Source organism: Haliotis cracherodii, unplaced genomic scaffold, assembly GCF_022045235.1.
Source record: "Haliotis cracherodii isolate W230 unplaced genomic scaffold, xgHalCrac1.p SCAF_4, whole genome shotgun sequence".
NCBI lineage: Eukaryota > Metazoa > Mollusca > Gastropoda > Lepetellida > Haliotidae > Haliotis > Haliotis cracherodii.
The window spans coordinates 23,970,458-23,988,686 of record NW_027266297.1 but is presented as its reverse complement, the minus strand read 5'-3'; positions in this window follow the sequence as shown (position 1 = coordinate 23,988,686).

Genomic DNA, 18,229 nt, shown 5'->3' with positions numbered 1-18,229 from the left:
TTCACACATTGTACCTGTATCGAACCCGGATTTTCGGCGTGACGAGCGGACGTTTTTACCACTGGGCTACCCGACCGCCACACAATGAATGAAATTAGCGGGCGGGAGATAAAAAACAATTGATGCAGTAAATTAATTATTCTATCATTTTTTAAATATTTATAATTAATGCTTAGCACTATTATTTAGTGAATCCATAACTGACATCGTACAGATTTGAAGTGCAAATAAACGTGAAGAAATTGATAGTATCTATTCACTCGTTCAGAACAAACCTAGTGAAGCGTTCGTAAAATATTAATATTTTGGTCAACAGTGCACCCTTTCAATTTGCCACAAACAGTAAGAGTATGTAACATTACGCCGCTTTAATGACGCGGCAACTTGAACTTTTTGTAACCATACAGTCCGCCTTAAAAATGAGACATAACTATATAATTATTAACAACCTATCTTTGATGAAGTCGTGTGATGCAAATTCACAGGAAGGTGTAGCAGTTCCAGATTACCAGTGGCTGTGTTAACTGGTGCCGGGGTAATATAACAATTCTTTCGTTCAATTTCTGTCAGCTGTTCTGTTGACAGGAAATATGAGACATTTTTCTTGACAATGCTGCTGCGCAAATAGTTTATTCACATGTGGTTTGGTTACATGAGCTGTAAACATGATGTTAAAAAATGTAAAAATGTGCGCATCGTTTGAAGCTGATATAAGCATTATTGTATCAATAGCACGATACGGATCATCAGCAGTGACTTTGTGTACGTTGGGAGACGGACCTGTGATACAGTAAACACTCTAATCACGGGGCTACACAGCCATCCCACAATGTGCCAGACACTAAATGGTACACTATTACCCATATACAAGCATGTATTTGAAGATAAGACATTTATTCAGGAAACAGCATATTCAATGCTACTTCTTTCCCCTTAATCGGACGAATTCAATGCTACCACTCGCCCATTCATCAGGTGATTCCAATCCAAGGCTACTTCTTCCCCCCTTCATCAGGTGAATTCGATGCTACATCTTGCCTCTTTATCGGATGTGAATTAACGTGACGACGGGACAAGAAGTGGATATACAAATCCTTGCAAACAATATAAGTTGTTCTTCATAAAATATTATTGAACATGCCCTACTAAAATCTACATGCCAATGAAAGACTTCGTGCATATAATTGCGCCCCACCAAGACTCGTCTGAAATTACGCTCTGTAAGCAGTGCGTGCGTGTGTGTTTATTTCTTCGGGCTCACGTACTGGACTTGGTCGACGGTTTAAATCCAGTTATGACCCTTGGTCTATCAGTACTATTGTGATTCACCGTTAAACGCCAACAAACCATGTCGACTTTCCTCTCACATTTAACTACAGGGAATGATTCTCTATGTGATTATAAGCTGTAAAAACAGTTGAGATCAATTAAATTAATTTGATTGATAGGCATTTTCTGAGAAGTTGACGAATGACAACGAACAATTTCTGGAAAACAACTTTTTTTTTTAAAATACTAATACCGACGTTTCGGTATGGATCCTTATACCGTTGTCAAGCAAGCAAGACAGAGTTGCTTGACAACGTAAAAAAAATATATACCGACACGTCGCTATTACAGTAAAATAAAGAAGATGTGATACACGAGTGTTTCGTCAACTTTGTCAATGCAATTAGTTTGTTGATTTAGAAGTGGGAATAATCTCCAACAGATTAAATACATTGCCATTTGTTTTGTCAAAATGTAAATAAAATTACATTATGACAAAGGACAGGGAACGTTTGCTCTGAAAAAATACTGGCATTGGCATTATAACCAGGGAATTTGCACTTGGGAAATCCGTTCTTGGAAAAACATGGCATTATACCTGCATCACATTGTGCTGTAACCGAACTACAGCTGGAGGCGACGTTAAACTCCCACTTACACGCATTGTATATCCATGTATACTTATGTTGTAGTCTTCACATGAATGTGACCATGAAATATATTTTTGAATTTGAGCCTTTAGGATTGTTAATAATTTGAAGAGCATGTTTAAAAAGCACTGATATAAATGCCAATCTGTTAATTATCGTTAATATTCTATATCAAACTCTATTTGTGTTTTCACCATGGGAAAGGATTAAACGATCCAGGACAAACGTGGCAATCCCACGTTATTTCCTATATATAAATGAAATAAAAGTTGCATAATTTCTTTAAAAGCCAAGCAAATTAACTCGATATCTTTCCACTCATATGCTATTTTTTTTCTTTCGTGATAGTGTTTATTTTATCGAACGTCAACTCCAGATCAAATGTTGAACAGTTCTGTTCTACTCAATACACGCTGTGTCATTACAAAATACACTCTTTTTCTACCTGTTTCTGAGACAATGAACAAACAGCACAGTGGCGAAATCAATAACTCATATTTGACTCTACTAACCAGAATAGCACGAGCAGTGTGGGTAGGCAAGACTGCGGAATGAATTGCGAGTGGTTACGAGTCGTCGATTGCCTGATTGAGGCCACTGCTAAACGCGATTACTGCGGGATACGGGTAGATTAACTGACTTAATAACTCGGACAAAACACGTTTATTTACGACGTTTGTTTATATTGGGTGTATTATCCAATTACTGTATGTTTCATGACAAAAGGGCCACACGCTGTCTTAATTAAAAATCAACCCATTAATAGTTGTCGAATATTAAATATGATGGTATAATATTTAATGAAAACAATCGTATCCCCTACTAACATTTTCTGCCCAGTTTGTAATCGTAAATTACTTTCTTTCATGTAAAAAGGTTCTATTCAAGGGATCGCATTGATTTTTAGCTCACCTGAATGAAGATCAAGTGAGCTTATGTCGTAGCCATAAACAGCCATAATGAACCAAAATAAGGTTGAGGTGATAAAAGTATTTATCATCCAAAACTCACCTCCACAGGAGATATCGCTTCGGTGAATTCAAGCGATCTCTTCTAGGATTAAACGCTGCAATGAAATTGCAGCACAATGCTTTGCAGACCATTGTGACATCATCGGCTATCATGACGTCAGAATCAAATGCTATCACTAATCTACTGAAGCCGATAAGCATTACTTTTTACACTGAGACACTGCTGATTACCGTTTACGAGCACTCTACTGTATTCTCTATTTCTTTATAAGTCATATGAACCGTGTGGCTTTATTAAAACAAAATTAGACTATGCTTACTGATTACCTATATGAAACAAGTGGCAATGTCTGAAACATAGAAAGGTTTAAATAAACTGGTTCCTGGCGCCAAATGTGGTGTAAAAAAGCTTTTTTTAAATTTTCACGGATCGAATTTGACATTGAACTGAAAGGGAGTGAAGGAGGTGACGCCGCTTTGATCATTTCCTGGATTATTTCACGTCGTGTCAGCTTGATGTCGGAGGGAATCCCAAACATTACCAGGACGAACGGAGATTCGAACACACGATTATAGGTTTCTGGCACGCCTAAGGGACGCAACTCTTAACAAGGAATTGCGGCATCTTTGACGACTTGGTCATTCGTGAGGACTGTGTAATGACTACAACCAACTTATGACGCCGAGAGTGACTGATTGAATGTCTTTTACGCCAGTCAGCAATTATTGCTTAAATGTACGTCGGCTTGGACCAGTTAAACCAGTACACACGTACCCATCGATCCAGTCCATCCAACCAAAAATCAAATCACTTACTGTGAGCACCAACTTCCCATTATACAGTCCGCTCTCTCATTGGGTTGTACAGTCTAGTTCCCTGGGTAGGCTGCTTTCTATGTATAGTCAGATTGTTATCTGAACATGCGTGTCATACTGATTTTATGAAACGAGTGTCAGAATTCTTGTATTTCCCGAGCGAGAGCGAGGGTAATACATGAATTCTTACACGAGTTTCGTAATGTCAGTATGACACACATGCGAGTGTGATAATTTCTGTATTACCCGTGATTTCTTAATCCTTTTGAGCTCCCCTTTAGAAAAATGCACTGATCACGACAGCCGTCTTAGAAAACCAAACTTGTCGAATGACGTCAACAATATTTAGCTATGACGTCGTTTCTAGTGTGACGTTATTCCGATTTAGTTTCTTGTTTGCATCCGGATGACGTAAACAACGCACTGGTGCGTGTTATAACCCTATGGATAATAAACAAATGAATTCATTTCTGAAGAAACATTTTATTTTTTTTACAAAATGGCGGTATCGGAGGTATATTCGACATTCATCAAAATGTGATTAATGATATACGTTCGGGGTACATAAAACTATCGAAGGGGTATACGCTCGACACGCAGAGACCCCGGATTCTATTTCCCACATGAGTACAATGTGCAAACCCCCTTTTGGTCCTCCGTTGGAATATGGCAAAAAGCGTAGAACTACACTCACGCACTCACTTGGGGTCAGGGTCGGGGTACGATCGATCACCGGTCCATTAAGTCGCCTCATACGACCAGCATATGTTGCTGGGGATTTATTCTAACCAGGATTCCCCACGGGGCCAGTATGCCTGTCAGGGCATAGAGTAGTGAACCCTGTATGTTGTGCAGTCAGCGATAAATTGCAGCTGTAGCCAATGATGTAGGATTATGTGTTTCAGACAAGCCCGGTTTGGATCAGGCAAGCCCGTAGTTTGTTGCTCATGCTATTAACCATTGGTTGTTTCATACAATCAAACCACGCTTCATACAAGGAGAGGGGCGGTTGGGTAGTCTAGTGGTTGAAGCGTTCGCTCCTCACGCCGAAGACCCGACCTGGGTACAATGTGTGAAGCCCATTTCTTGTGTCCCCAATATTGCGGGAATATTGTTAAAAGCGGCTTAAAATCAAACTCACTCACTCACTCACTCATACAAGGAGAGCGTGACTGATTCTAAAATAAATGGTTTCGCAGTAATATCTAATGACATTGCTAGCCACAGCAAAACCCTTTTACTCAATCAACCCTCTTAAGCATGTGTTACATGAAGGAAATTATTTCCCGTAATGATCCAATTCTGAGTTCAGATTACGCAAATCGCTTCAGCATTTTGAAAAAGAAACACCATGCGACCTTCCTGTGTTGTTAATGCAAATAGCGATTTCATGACGGCTGTGAAATCCCCACACGTGCTCGTTAACCTGAACCTATATACAGTCATATGTTACACGCAGCACAGTCGTGTTTACACAACTTGCTGTGCATTTCTTGTGGCGACGGATACTACTTTTCTGGTAGGCCGAGGTAGGAGTCCATGGGAAAACTATTTAAATTCCATCGTTTGCAAGTAATTTGGTTAACAATGTCTGGCAATTGTGCATAGCAACTATTGAGTACAAGTATTACAGTGTGTTAAGCGTATGACTATTAAATATTGTTGACTGGTTGAAAAAAGACGACAAATCGAGAAAAATTACACGGGAAATACACTTTTACGATTGTTCGAGAGTCGAGGTTTTGAATAACATTCATTATTTCTGTATGTTTAACATACGCGTCTCAACACAATCGTTCTTAAAGGCGTGTTTTGGACAACATTGAATTCTAGATATGAATGTTCCTACATGTATATTTCGGTCAGAAATATGTTTAGTTACTTTCCCAGGGTGTGTCGTACGACGCCACGTGTTAACAATGACAGCAGATAATCGAGACTGGACAACACAAACCAGTGATTGATAGCACGAGCAAAGATACACGTCGTCGGGAAGCAAGGACACACAACTAACCAAGTATCACATTTTAACCACCCAATCCACTTTCAAGTCGATTGTTATGACAAATAGGATTGTATGTTGTTTAACGCCGCACGCAGTAATATTCCAACTAAGTGACGGCGGTCTGTAAATGATCGAGTCTGCATCAGAAAATCCAGTGATTGACATCATGAGCATCGATCCACACAATTAGGATACGATGGCGTGCATACATCAACCAAGTCATCGAGCCTGATCAGCCGATACGGCAAGCGTGGGTTGCTGAAGACCTATTCTATACCCCGGATCTTCACTGGTCGACAAATAAGAGAACGCTGCGATGCATTGTGACATTTTATATATTGTCGGGTGCTGAAGGTACCCATGAAAGTGAAACGTAGCAACAAGCGTCCGTCAGTTCTCGGAATGAGTGACACGGAATGAACAAAGTCCAGATTAGGCACAAACGATCGTCATCGAGTATTGATCATGATTGAAGTAGGAAAACACGGCATGAATGGCAAGAGATCTATAGGTTCAACACACTACGAGCTACCGTCTACACGTATTGCACAGACACACAGTGCGCAGGTTCGCCCAAAAGGCGGACGTCAACGTGTAACGTTTTAACGTAAAGACAATGTTTATTTTGCCCACCAGTTATTAATGACTGACCGCCTCCGTGGTCCAGTGGTAGTGCGTCCGCACTGAGAGCGAAAGGTCTGGGGTTCGATCACCGGCCGTGTCATACCAAAATGCATTAAAAGATGGTACTTGTTGTTACCCTGCCTGGCTCTCGGCATTCAGGGGCTACAACAAGGACTGGTCGTCTCGGAGTCGGCATACTGTGTCTGAGGTTGGTATTCATGTTAAACTGCGGCATGGTATCTCAGTGGGCTAGTACTATAAAAACGACATTAGTCCGGACTAGTACAAGCAGATACACACAGACACATACGCGCTATATAAGTGCAATAATCGTGAACGCGACGTTAAACCCCATTTCACCTCACCACCTTATCAGTGACTACGGGGTTAAACCACATTTACACTCTCACTCAGAATAAATACCACATGAGCAGTGGTCATTCACTGTCTGATTAATGCATACGCTCTTTTTGCATCTATACACTGAACGGATTCATCTGAGAAATCGGATTACTGAAAAGCTGTTCATCTTCAAAGGTCTGATATCCGTGTCCACCGTTAGATCTATTCCGTCTAATTCATGTCCGGCATGGTACAGACAAGCTTTATCGCATGAGACGAACCAATTGTATGGAGAGTGAACTGGGCTATCTGACCTGAGGTCGCATTATAGGAGATAATTTGTAAGAAACTAAGGCAGCATCAGTCCCAATTTTGGGATTATGAGTAAATGAGGGCCCGCTTAAACTCTAATCCGAGACGCGGGGGTTAACACACCTGCTTACCAGTTGAGATTAAGATACTACAACGATAAAGGGTAACTTTCGAGACAGCGGAAGTAATTCGAGTTATCCGTACTAATTAAATATTCCCTACAGTGTTCCAAACAGAGTACCATAATACCATTGCTTTATGCATGACCGACGTCGAATGATAAATGACAATGTTAATTCACGAAGGTTCAGCCCCTTACTTTTCCCATTAAAATTTGCATTAGTATGTGTTCAAAAGTAGGCGGTGTCCATGTGCATGGGCGGTATCTGGCATACGTCCAAACACACGATTGCGCATGCGTGTGGGAGTGACCCGCGTCTCTGTTCCATCAATGCCTTAGAAGCGGAAGATCTCACACAAGCCGCCAGTCACCTCAAACTGCACACCGGCATATTCTAAATGCATAATAGGTGGGGCGACAGTCGAGTTTATTTTTGACGAGCTCAAACAATTGTCTATCGACCTTGTCTTCCCACGAAGTCATTTTTTCCGGTGGGCGGGAATCGTCTTTGTTATGCGCAGACGCCTATCTATCTGGTAGTATTCATGGTTGTTTGTCGGGCGCTGTCTGGTTACGTTGTTGGGGATTTGGTTAGAATAGCTCACGGTATAGAAGGAGAGGTATACAGTTCTGGTGATAACTTGGGGGACTGTGTCAATATGTTGATGGTTCATGCCTGCCTGTTGGAGTCAGTGCTGAATGTTGAATACGTGGACTGGATGAACAGACGTAGCTGATAACTGATACATGAGTGTGTGACGATGGTTGTGTGCCGCTTTTCAGCAATATTCCTGCAATATTGATTGATTGTTTGTTGTTTAACGCCGCACTCAGCAATATTCCAGTATTATGACGGCGGTCTGTAAAATAATCAAGTCTGGACCAGACAATCCTGTGACTGACATCATGACCATCGATCCAAGCAATTGAGATCGATGACATGCATCAACCAAGTCAGCGAGTATGACCACCCGATCACGTTAGTCGCCTCCTACGACAAGCATAGTCGCCTTTTACGGCAAGCATGGGTTGCTGAAGACCTATTCTTCATTAAATAGCACGGCGGGGGGCACCTGAAATGGGCTTCACACAATTTATCCATGAGGGGAATCGAACCTGGGTCTTCGGCTTGACGAGCGAACACTTTAACCACAAGTCTACCCCGCCGGCCTTAACTGATAGATGGAGACGTTGGGGCGTTTCTCAGAGCTGTGGGGTCATCAATAACACTGGTTCAGAATTCTCACGAGAACAAAGTCAAATCACAAGACTAAGAATCATTTTATTAAATCTAAACATACGTAGATAAAATTATAGTGATTTTAAATTCGGTTTCACATAAAATATTCTGCATGTATGTAGTCGTTGAGCAAAATGTTCCTTATAAAAAAAAATACAGTCGTACTTGAAAATCACCATGAAGTGCCTACTTGGCATGACACGTGATGGAGGAACGTAGTGTATACAAGCCCACGAGATATTGACGATGGTAGCCAACGAACAGGCGGTAGATATACGATGAACTCGGCCACACCGGGATAACAGGTGACATGAAACTGATGTGGGCTTGTATCTCTGAATGTGAATGGGTGAGTATGGTTTTACGCCGCTTTTAGCAATATTCCAGCAATATCACGGCGGGGGACACCAGTAATGGGCTTCACACATTGAACTCATGTTGGGAATCAAACCCGGGTCTTCGGCGTAACAAGCGAACGCCCTAACCACCAGGCTGCCCAACCGACCTTCTTCGAATGTATTTCAGTGTTTGAAAGTAAAGTAAAACAGTATTTCGTAGCGTAAATTGGATTTTGGGTTACATTATTAGCGTTAATAGATTTTTTTAAAATGTCCTCTGAAACTACTTAAGTTTGAAGACGCGTGAAGATCCGGTGTAGAATAGGTCTTTAGCAACCCATGCATGCCGTAAAAGGCGACTCTGCTTGTCGTAAGAGGCGACTAACGGGATCGGGTGGTCAAGCTCGCCGACTTGGTTGATGCATGTCGTCGTATCCCAATTGCTCATGATCGATGCTCATGATGTCAATCACTGGATTGTCTGGTCCAGACTCGATTATTTACAGACCACCGTCATAAAGCTGGAATATTGCTGAGTACGGCGTTAAACAAAAAGTAAAGAAAGAAAGAAACAAACAAACTTAAATTTGAAAGATTTTGTTCTTCGCACGAAAGTTTTACATGTATATTTAAATAAACCTGCAAAAGTTAATATCCAACTGTTTATTAAAGACTGCATAACTAAACAAATATTTTCATATTTCGTGGGTGAGACACGCATCATGACTCACCTCACAACCACGACCAGATTGTGACGTCATCACACCATGAATACCTGCAGCTGAATATCGTCCAAGGTCAAGCGTTGATACAAACATCTTTATAAAACACTTTAAGATTCATATTATACATTTCAATTTCACACACTAAAAATAGAAAGAAAGAATTTCTGCGAGACCATGTTTTTATAAAGATTGAATTTGTGTGTAAACGACACAAATGTTTATATTTAGACTTCTCACAGTGATAACCTGTGTGGGAAAAGGCCGGATTTATATTCCCGCTTGTACATTAGCTGGCTTTCACAGGCAATACTAATGAACTAAGTTCTTTCAGTTTGGACGTAGAATAGGTCTCCAGCATAGCATAGTCACCTCTGCTGAAGACCTATTCTACCCAGTACCCGGGGTAGAATATATATTAATAGGTCGTCAGCAACCCATGCTTGCCGCAACAGGCGACTATGCTTGTTAGTAAGAGGCGACTAACGGGATCGGGTGGTCTGGCTCGCTGACTTGGTTGATGCATGTCATCGTATCCCAATTACGTGGATCGATGCTCTTGTTGTCAATCACTGGATTGTTTGATCCAGACTGGATTATTTACAGACCCCCGTCATATAGCTGGAATATTGCTGAGTGCGGTGTTGAACAACAACAAACAAGCAAACCCTCACGAGAATAAGTGGAATGTAATCATGAAAACTACGCTACCACTACGTGATTGTACTGACCGAGTCCAGACATTTTACTTTCTGAAGCTGTTCTGTCAATTATAGTTTTTAAACATTGTGTTTTGTTGTTAATGCCACTCAGCAATAATGTTAATCAGCTATATCACAGTTGCGTGTAAACAATAGAGTCTGGAGCAGGCTAACCAGTGACTGATATAGCAATATACATTCCACGCCGTTTGGGTACGATGACACGCAGTTAATCAAGTCATTGAGACCAACCGCCTATTTAGGCGCTTCTCACACGTAATAGGTCAGGATTATTGCACTTATATAGCGACGTGCATGCACGTGTGTGTGTGTGTGTGTGGCTGCTTGTACTAGTCCGGACTGATGCCGATTTATAGTGCTAGCCCACTGAGATACCATGCCGCAGTTTAACATGAATACCTCACTCAGACACAGTATACTGACTCCGAGCCGACCAATCCTTGTTTTGGCCCCTTAATGCCGAGCGCCAGACCGGGTAACAACAAGTACCATCTATTAACGTCTTTTGGTATGATCGCACCCCGGACCTTCCGCTCTCCGGGCGGACGCTCTACCACCTGACCACGGAGGCGGTCCACACGTAATAGGTTACTGAGGACCCATTCTAACTCGGAATCACCGAGGAGGCACTTTTAAACACATACCATATAAATAACGTGTGATATACTTACAAAAGAAACCTTAATCTACCAAACACATTATCAGAGAAGCGACCACAGAATTAATACAAATATTGGATGAATCGATCACTTGTACTCCCCATTAACACAAAGTGTCATGTGAAGATGGCGCATCACAACCATGGCATCAACGAGCACGTGCGCCACGTGTATTTGCTAGTGTTGTTTATTGATGCTGTCATGCCGTGCATGAAATATATCTCTGATGCATGGGATGCACGTGGTGTTTGATTATGGCATGATAACTAGAGTCAGAACAAGCATTTCTGCTGGGCTGGGTAAACAAGTTTACGTCGTTCAGTGGCAAACCACGAACTATTTCCAAACATAAATATACACTACAAAAACGTAAAGGACCACCTGATTCTTTCATATTACTGTAGTTATTCTCTATTGCCATGACAAATAAACTACAGTAATAGGAAATAATTGGGTGTTTTGACTTAGTATCAACTGTTTTGAGTAGTATATTACGTCATTTGCCAAATAAACCACAGAAGTTTTGCAAGGCTCTGTAGTTCACCTTCTTATCCACGTTTCCACGACAAGACAGTGGCTTTTCTTGGAGATTTCAACACTATTTATCACAAACAAAATTAAGAAAAATGGGCAAAATAACATTTTCAATATGCCCCTCACGGCGGTCAAGGTCTCAATATTATTTCTGTGGGTATTGAGTCTGTTGAGTCAAACATGGGTTATTCCATTGTGACAAGGCGTAGGTGACGAAGGTTTAGACAGGGTCGATAACTCTCACTCTAAATACAACCCATGTCATGTGATGGGCGAAAGTTGTCCTTGTGACCCGAGCTGGGCCTAAATCCAATACACAAATTGATATATTGGTAATCGTGTTATGGCAAATCTAATGTTGTCCTCAAACTCTCAAAATTAAACACAACAAATATAGCCCCATTTGAAAATTGGCATGTTAACAGTCAGTCTTGTAAACATATACATGATGGTTTTCAGTACAGTAATTATAGTTCAGGAAGTGTCAAACATACATTTGTAGTGAAACAGCATTTAGTAGATGTATCTATCTTATATCTACAACAACTTGTGATTAAAGCGTCCGAAGGCCCGGGTTTGATTCCCCACATGGGTACAATGTGTGAAGCCCATTTTTGGCTGGAATATTGCTAAAACCATACTCACTCACTAGATCATTGGACCCGTGAAGATCCTGGGCAGAATAGGTCTTTAGCAACCAATGCTTGCCGTAAAAGGCGATTATGCTTGTCGTGAGAGGCGACTAACGGGATCGGGTAGTAAGGCTCGCTGACTTGGTTGATGCATGTCATCGTATCCCAATTACGTGGATCGATGCTCATGTTGTCAATCACTGGATTGTTTGATCCAGACTGGATTATTTACAGACCCCCGTCATATAGCTTGAATGTTGCTGAGTGCGGCGTTAAACGACAAACAAACAAACACTAGATTATTGCTAACTGTGGCGTTAAACACTGAACTAAACCATGGACTAATTTACGCAGTCGTCAACCTTGAAGTGGTATTATTTCATATCAGGTAAAGTAAACAATTTAGTACCAATTGAGTGTCTTTTATTACAGGTAAGTTTTAAAATCTTGAATGGTGAAGTTATTTGATAAAAAGAAGAAACGCCATGATCCTTCGTTTGCAGCACGACTTGGGGCTGTGTCATCTCCTGATCAACTGTGTTCCTTTGGATATAACAATGGGCGAATATTGGTTGTGGTTAAGATACTCGGTATGTATCATGTGGCCAGAACAGCTGTTGCTTCAGGCAATCCCCCCGCAACCTGGGCGATAACCTGCCCTTTAACTTTGTTAGCGCGTGCCTAATGCACGTGTGGCACGTGCAAAACGATACTCTCGGGCGAACGTGACCTAGGGACAGTGAAAGATACCTGCGCCGTGACAGCTATTGTCAAAACATTCAGCTGTCAAAACTCTCACCCAGCAAGACAAATACATTTTCCAAAGTACCCGTTAATAATAATCTGGTCTGGTATTATTCTCATCACAAAATCATCAAGTAGAAATTTAATTTTACACGTTTCCCGCTATTGATTTTGCGCACAGGTTGCGCTTGTGAAATATATTAGAATATAAAATCAATTACTTAGATCAATATTTCACAGACGAAACGCGAGCTCTGAAAAGATTTTGCTGAGATGCTAAATTCATAATACAAGTAGATGGGTTTTATTCATAGGGGGCGTCTATTGTTCCTGTGCTATGTATCGATCAACGTGACCTCTACAGTCGCCAGAACCTTTTTTCGCATGACCCCTGTTTACATAGTTTCTGAATGAGCATTTATCATGACAAAAACAAAATTAATTGGATTTAGCTTGAGAATGATTTGTTGTTAAATATTGTTCTTTGGAATTAGGACTGTCAGTTAGTTACTGCTGTTTTATGTCTGGCTTTCATATACGAAAAAGTCTGAAAATCAGCAAAGCAACTTCATTGTAAATCTAATGGAACACTCTGTGAGATAAATAGGCGTTCAATACATCCGTCATGAATTGTGGACGGAAGATAATAAATCTATCAACACCATCAATGTACAACAACAGTTGAAAGAATATCAATGATATCATTTGCACGCATGTATTAAAGTGTCTAGATGATTTAAGGTTTAGGTAATATATAGGCGTGTAGGATTGTCCATCATTGTTCCATCATGGGTGCAGGCAATCGGCCCATGCAGCTAGAGTAACTGCGCAGCCAACATACAGTCTCACATTAACGCTATTGTTTCTTAATCGCGTTGTTCGTATAGGACTGTGATTAAACTATCAAACGCATGACTGACATTTTGTCACATGAAGCCAGTTACGAAATCAACTTTTTATCTGAACAGTAGGGATTTCAAAATGGGTGAGTTAAAAAGTTTAACGTTGTTTTGCATCACACACACAAATAGTTTACCCCAATTCAAACCATTTAAATTCATCAATATCCAAAACACCAAGATTTAAAACACTTAGTTTTAAATACTTATTTCTGTTTTAAGATTTCAACTTTATTCGAAGTCATGACTTTCTACTGAGAATGTTACAGGTGTTTAGTTAAGAATCAAAATCCCCTGAATATGGCTATGAATTATTAAGATATTAATACATTTTAAATTGATTTTGTGAAATGGCAGTCATACTGACAATGCAATTATAACTCCTGATGATTCTTCCACAGACACGAGTGGGCCCACACAAAGAATGTTTCAATCAAATCAGATGACACTTGTAATTAGAGATAATTATCCCCTCCTCATTAAAGGCGCTCAGGTGCATTCTGTCACTGTGGATTTGTCAAACAGTCCTGATCAATCATGCATTTTTTGGGGTTGAAAAAAACCCATTCAGAAATAGGACATGAGGTCAGTGCGCGTGATGACCAGCGAACCCACGGGGTCATTGTGATCTCGACTGAACTGCCTTCCACAGCTGCGGGTACACCTACTACTATTTGTTTTATTTTGTTTGTTTGTTGTTTAACGCCGCACTCAGCAATATTCCAGCTATATAACGGCGGTCTGTAAATAATCAAGTCTGGACCAGACAATCCAGTGATTAATATCCACGCAATTGGGATCGATGACCTGCAACCAAGTCAGCGATCCTCACCACCCGATCCCGTTAGTCGCCTTTTACGACAAGCAGTCGCTTTTTACGGCAAGCATGGGTTGCTGAAGACCTATTGTACCCCGGAATCTTCACGGGTCACACCTACTACTAAAACATACTTGGTGCCATTGCCGCTAGTGCTGGTGCTCCTGCTACTTTGTGTTTGGTTTGTAGCAATGTTCCATGTAACGTCGGCCTGTAAATAGTAGAGGCCAGTGATTGATATTATGAACAATGATCTACGCTGACGAGGAACCTAGGCACACAAACTATATGTCATCGAGCATGACCATTCGATCTATTTTGTCGTCTAGCTGGAATGTTGCTGAGTGCGGCGTTAAACAACAAACAAAATAACAAACACTGGTGTGACTCTGACAGTCACTACTACTACTACTACTACTACTACTACTACTACTACTACTACTACTAAACCAGTGAAGATCCGTGGTAGAATAGGTCTTCAGCAAGCCATGCTTGGAGTAAATGCCGACTTTGCTTGTCTTTCGATTGTCTGGGCCAGACTCGATTATTTACAGACCCCGTCATATAGTTTGAATATTGCTGAGTGTTGCGTTAAACAACAAACAAACATATAATGAATTATTAACGTTAAACAAAAAACAACAACTACTGCTACTACTAATACTACTGTTGCTGCTGCTGCTACTACTACTACTACTACTACTACTACTACTACTACTACTACTACTACATGTGTCTTGGCTGTTAAATCAGTGATATTCATAGGAAAGTCGGCAGTCTGGAGCAGTGAGACAACGACAGTATGATGACACGGATTACGTATTCAAGGCTATTCAAAAGAAGCAAGTTTCCGAATTACTCTCTCCTCCAAGGTCTGAATTCCGTCACCTGCAGCGACCAGCTGTCGATATTTTATCAGGATGCCGCTGTTACATTTAACAGAATCAAGCGTTCTTGCAAACTGTTGTCTGGTATCTCGCGGTAGAGAGGACAATGTAATTTCCTTTACTGTGTTGCAACCCTAATTGATCAAATATGTTTTGTGTTTTGGGAACAGATGGACAAAACATGCTGTAAATCTGTATAAAACACGTATGTCTTTCCAATACACTGTAGTTTGAGGTGGACACAACATACAGACTTTTCAATAGCGTAAAGTGAACAAAACACGCAAGTGTCTCAATAGCGTACGGTAATGTGAACAATATATGGAGGTTTCCCAATAGCGTAATCTGAACAAAACATGCATTTCTCTCGATAGCATAATCTGAACAAAATATGCATGTCTCTCCATAGCGTAATGTGAACAAAACATGCAGGTCTATCAATAGTTTGAAGTCGAAAAGACACGCAGGTGTTTCAATAGCGTAAGGTGAACAAAACATGCATGTCTCTCGATAGCGTAATCTGAACAAAACATGCATGTCTCTCCATAGCGTAATGTGAACAAAACATGCAGGTCTATCAATAGTTTGAAGTCGAAAAGACACGCAGGTGTTTCAATAGCGTAAGGTGAACAAAACATGCATGTCTCTCGATAGCGTAATCTGAACAAAACATGCATGTCTCTCCATAGCGTAATGTGAACAAAACATGCAGGTCTATCAATAGTTTGAAGTCGAAAAGACACGCAGGTGTTTCAATAGCGTAAGGTGAACAAAACATGCAGGTCTCTCTAATAGCGTAATGTGAGCAAAAACATGTATTCCAAACGCAGAACGTGAAATTAACAATACATCCATGCAGTGACACGCCCTTGCATTTCCCATGATACATTACACAGCAGTGAGTCAACCTATTTGAAAAATACATACCGATCAATGACAAGGACCCCTTCACACACACATTAACACGACGGAATTCTAACACGTTATATTTAACACCTTACGCATCTACAAAAGTCCCACATCATTTCTCCCAAATATGTCAATCCCCATTCCTGATCAAACATAATTACATTGTGGTAGTGTGGTCTTACAAATTCAGTCACCCGTGAAAATGAATTCCGACAACACGTGAGGAAAATGTGAGACACCCCCGAACTTTCTATTTATCTTCCTGTCTGCCTTGAGGGATGTGGGGCCAGGTTCCGGAACACCGGTAATAAACCTATGTACACCTCTCAATAATGGACCCGTCCATTGTTCGTTAGACATGCCTATTCTCCAGTGCTGATTCCAGTCTATATATAGAACTGAATCCACACACAAAATGTAGGGTACAGTAAATCTGTCGCGGAAAGCTTTTATTGTTGAAGAGGACTTTATATTAATCGGGTTATATAAGTGTACATTTATATTCGTATTAATGTTTGGCTTGTAGGTTTATGGTTTTGGGATGGGTAGTTTACACAGATACGTGCAGGACACATTCGTCAACGTTTTGTTGTGTTATATTATTTGTCGTTTTGATATCCTGTTGCCTCGTGATATCAAAACGAATCAGTTGATTGTTGCCGCGAGGTCAGGAAGACACGAAGGTACATTGTATAGATGAAAGCTAGTCGGTGTCCGTGATTCAGCGTTATCAAATATGAACATATTCCATTACGTTGAAAAAAACTTATTTATAGCATGCCAGATGCGCATTAGCGATGTTTTAAATAGTAATTTCAAAGTTCAGATTCAGAAATGAAACATGGCATAGCCAACAAAAGTACCGATCGGGGGGGGGGGGGGGGGGGGGGGGGTTAAATGAAGTCATATAGGTTTTTTGACAAAGCATGGCGGTACAACGAAAGCAGAAACTGTACCTGCAGAGAAGGCCATGTATATAGTTTTTTCAGTTATGAAAAACGAATGCCATGCCTCTAACAGCTACCTACCGATCATCAGGTGGTCATGGGTGGCCCATTGGCCCGTTGCAATTCAGTGTGAATACTTGCGTCCCTCGTGAGGGCCAATAATTGTTGGCCGGCGTTCGAGTCCCAGATGTTTGGTTTCTCATGTCCATATCAAAACCGACAAAACCGAGTAGCTACACGTGCTCGATTTGTACAGGCCGACGCAATATATTTGGAATACTGCGGACTGTACATAAAACAACATTCACTCACTCGTTCACTTATGAGGGCAAGAGGGGCGGTGCCTAGTGGGTAAAGCGTTCGCTCGTCACGCCGAAGACCCGGGTTCGATTCCCAACATGGGTACAATGTGTAAATCCAGTCATTGACATCATGCCCATCGATCTACGAAATTAGAACGCGATGATATGCGTCAACTAATATCTTCCGTATTACTAGGGCGGTGGTGGTAACTAGAGGTTCTTTTAAAAGGTTCGCTTGTAACATCGAGGAACTGGGTTCGATTCCCGACATGGGTACAATGTGTGAAGCCCATTTCTGGTGTCCCCAGCCATGATATTGCTTGAATGTTGCTAAAAGCGGCGTAAAACCTCACTCACTCATTATGAGGACGGGGGGAACGGGTGGCCCAGTCGTCTAAGGCGGCGCAATTCGCTGTGCAGAGTTGCGTCCCTTGGGCACGCCAGAAACCTATGATTGTGGGTTCGAATCCCGGTTCACACCGATTATGTTTCTAGGTTTGTCAGCACCATACCCGTGCTCGTGGGTTTCACCGAACTGGTAAACGTCTGAGACCTGCATCACTTCGGACTTTCCTCCCGCATGAAGCTGACACGCCGTGATATGACTGGAACACTGTTAAAAGCGGCGTTAAACCCAACTCACTCACTCATTATGAGGACAAGAATATGAGAGAATTCGTTATATGTTTCTTGTTTATCGCCACACAGCAATAGTCCAGCTATATAACGACGGTCTGTACATAGTCGAGTATGGACCAGGCAAACCA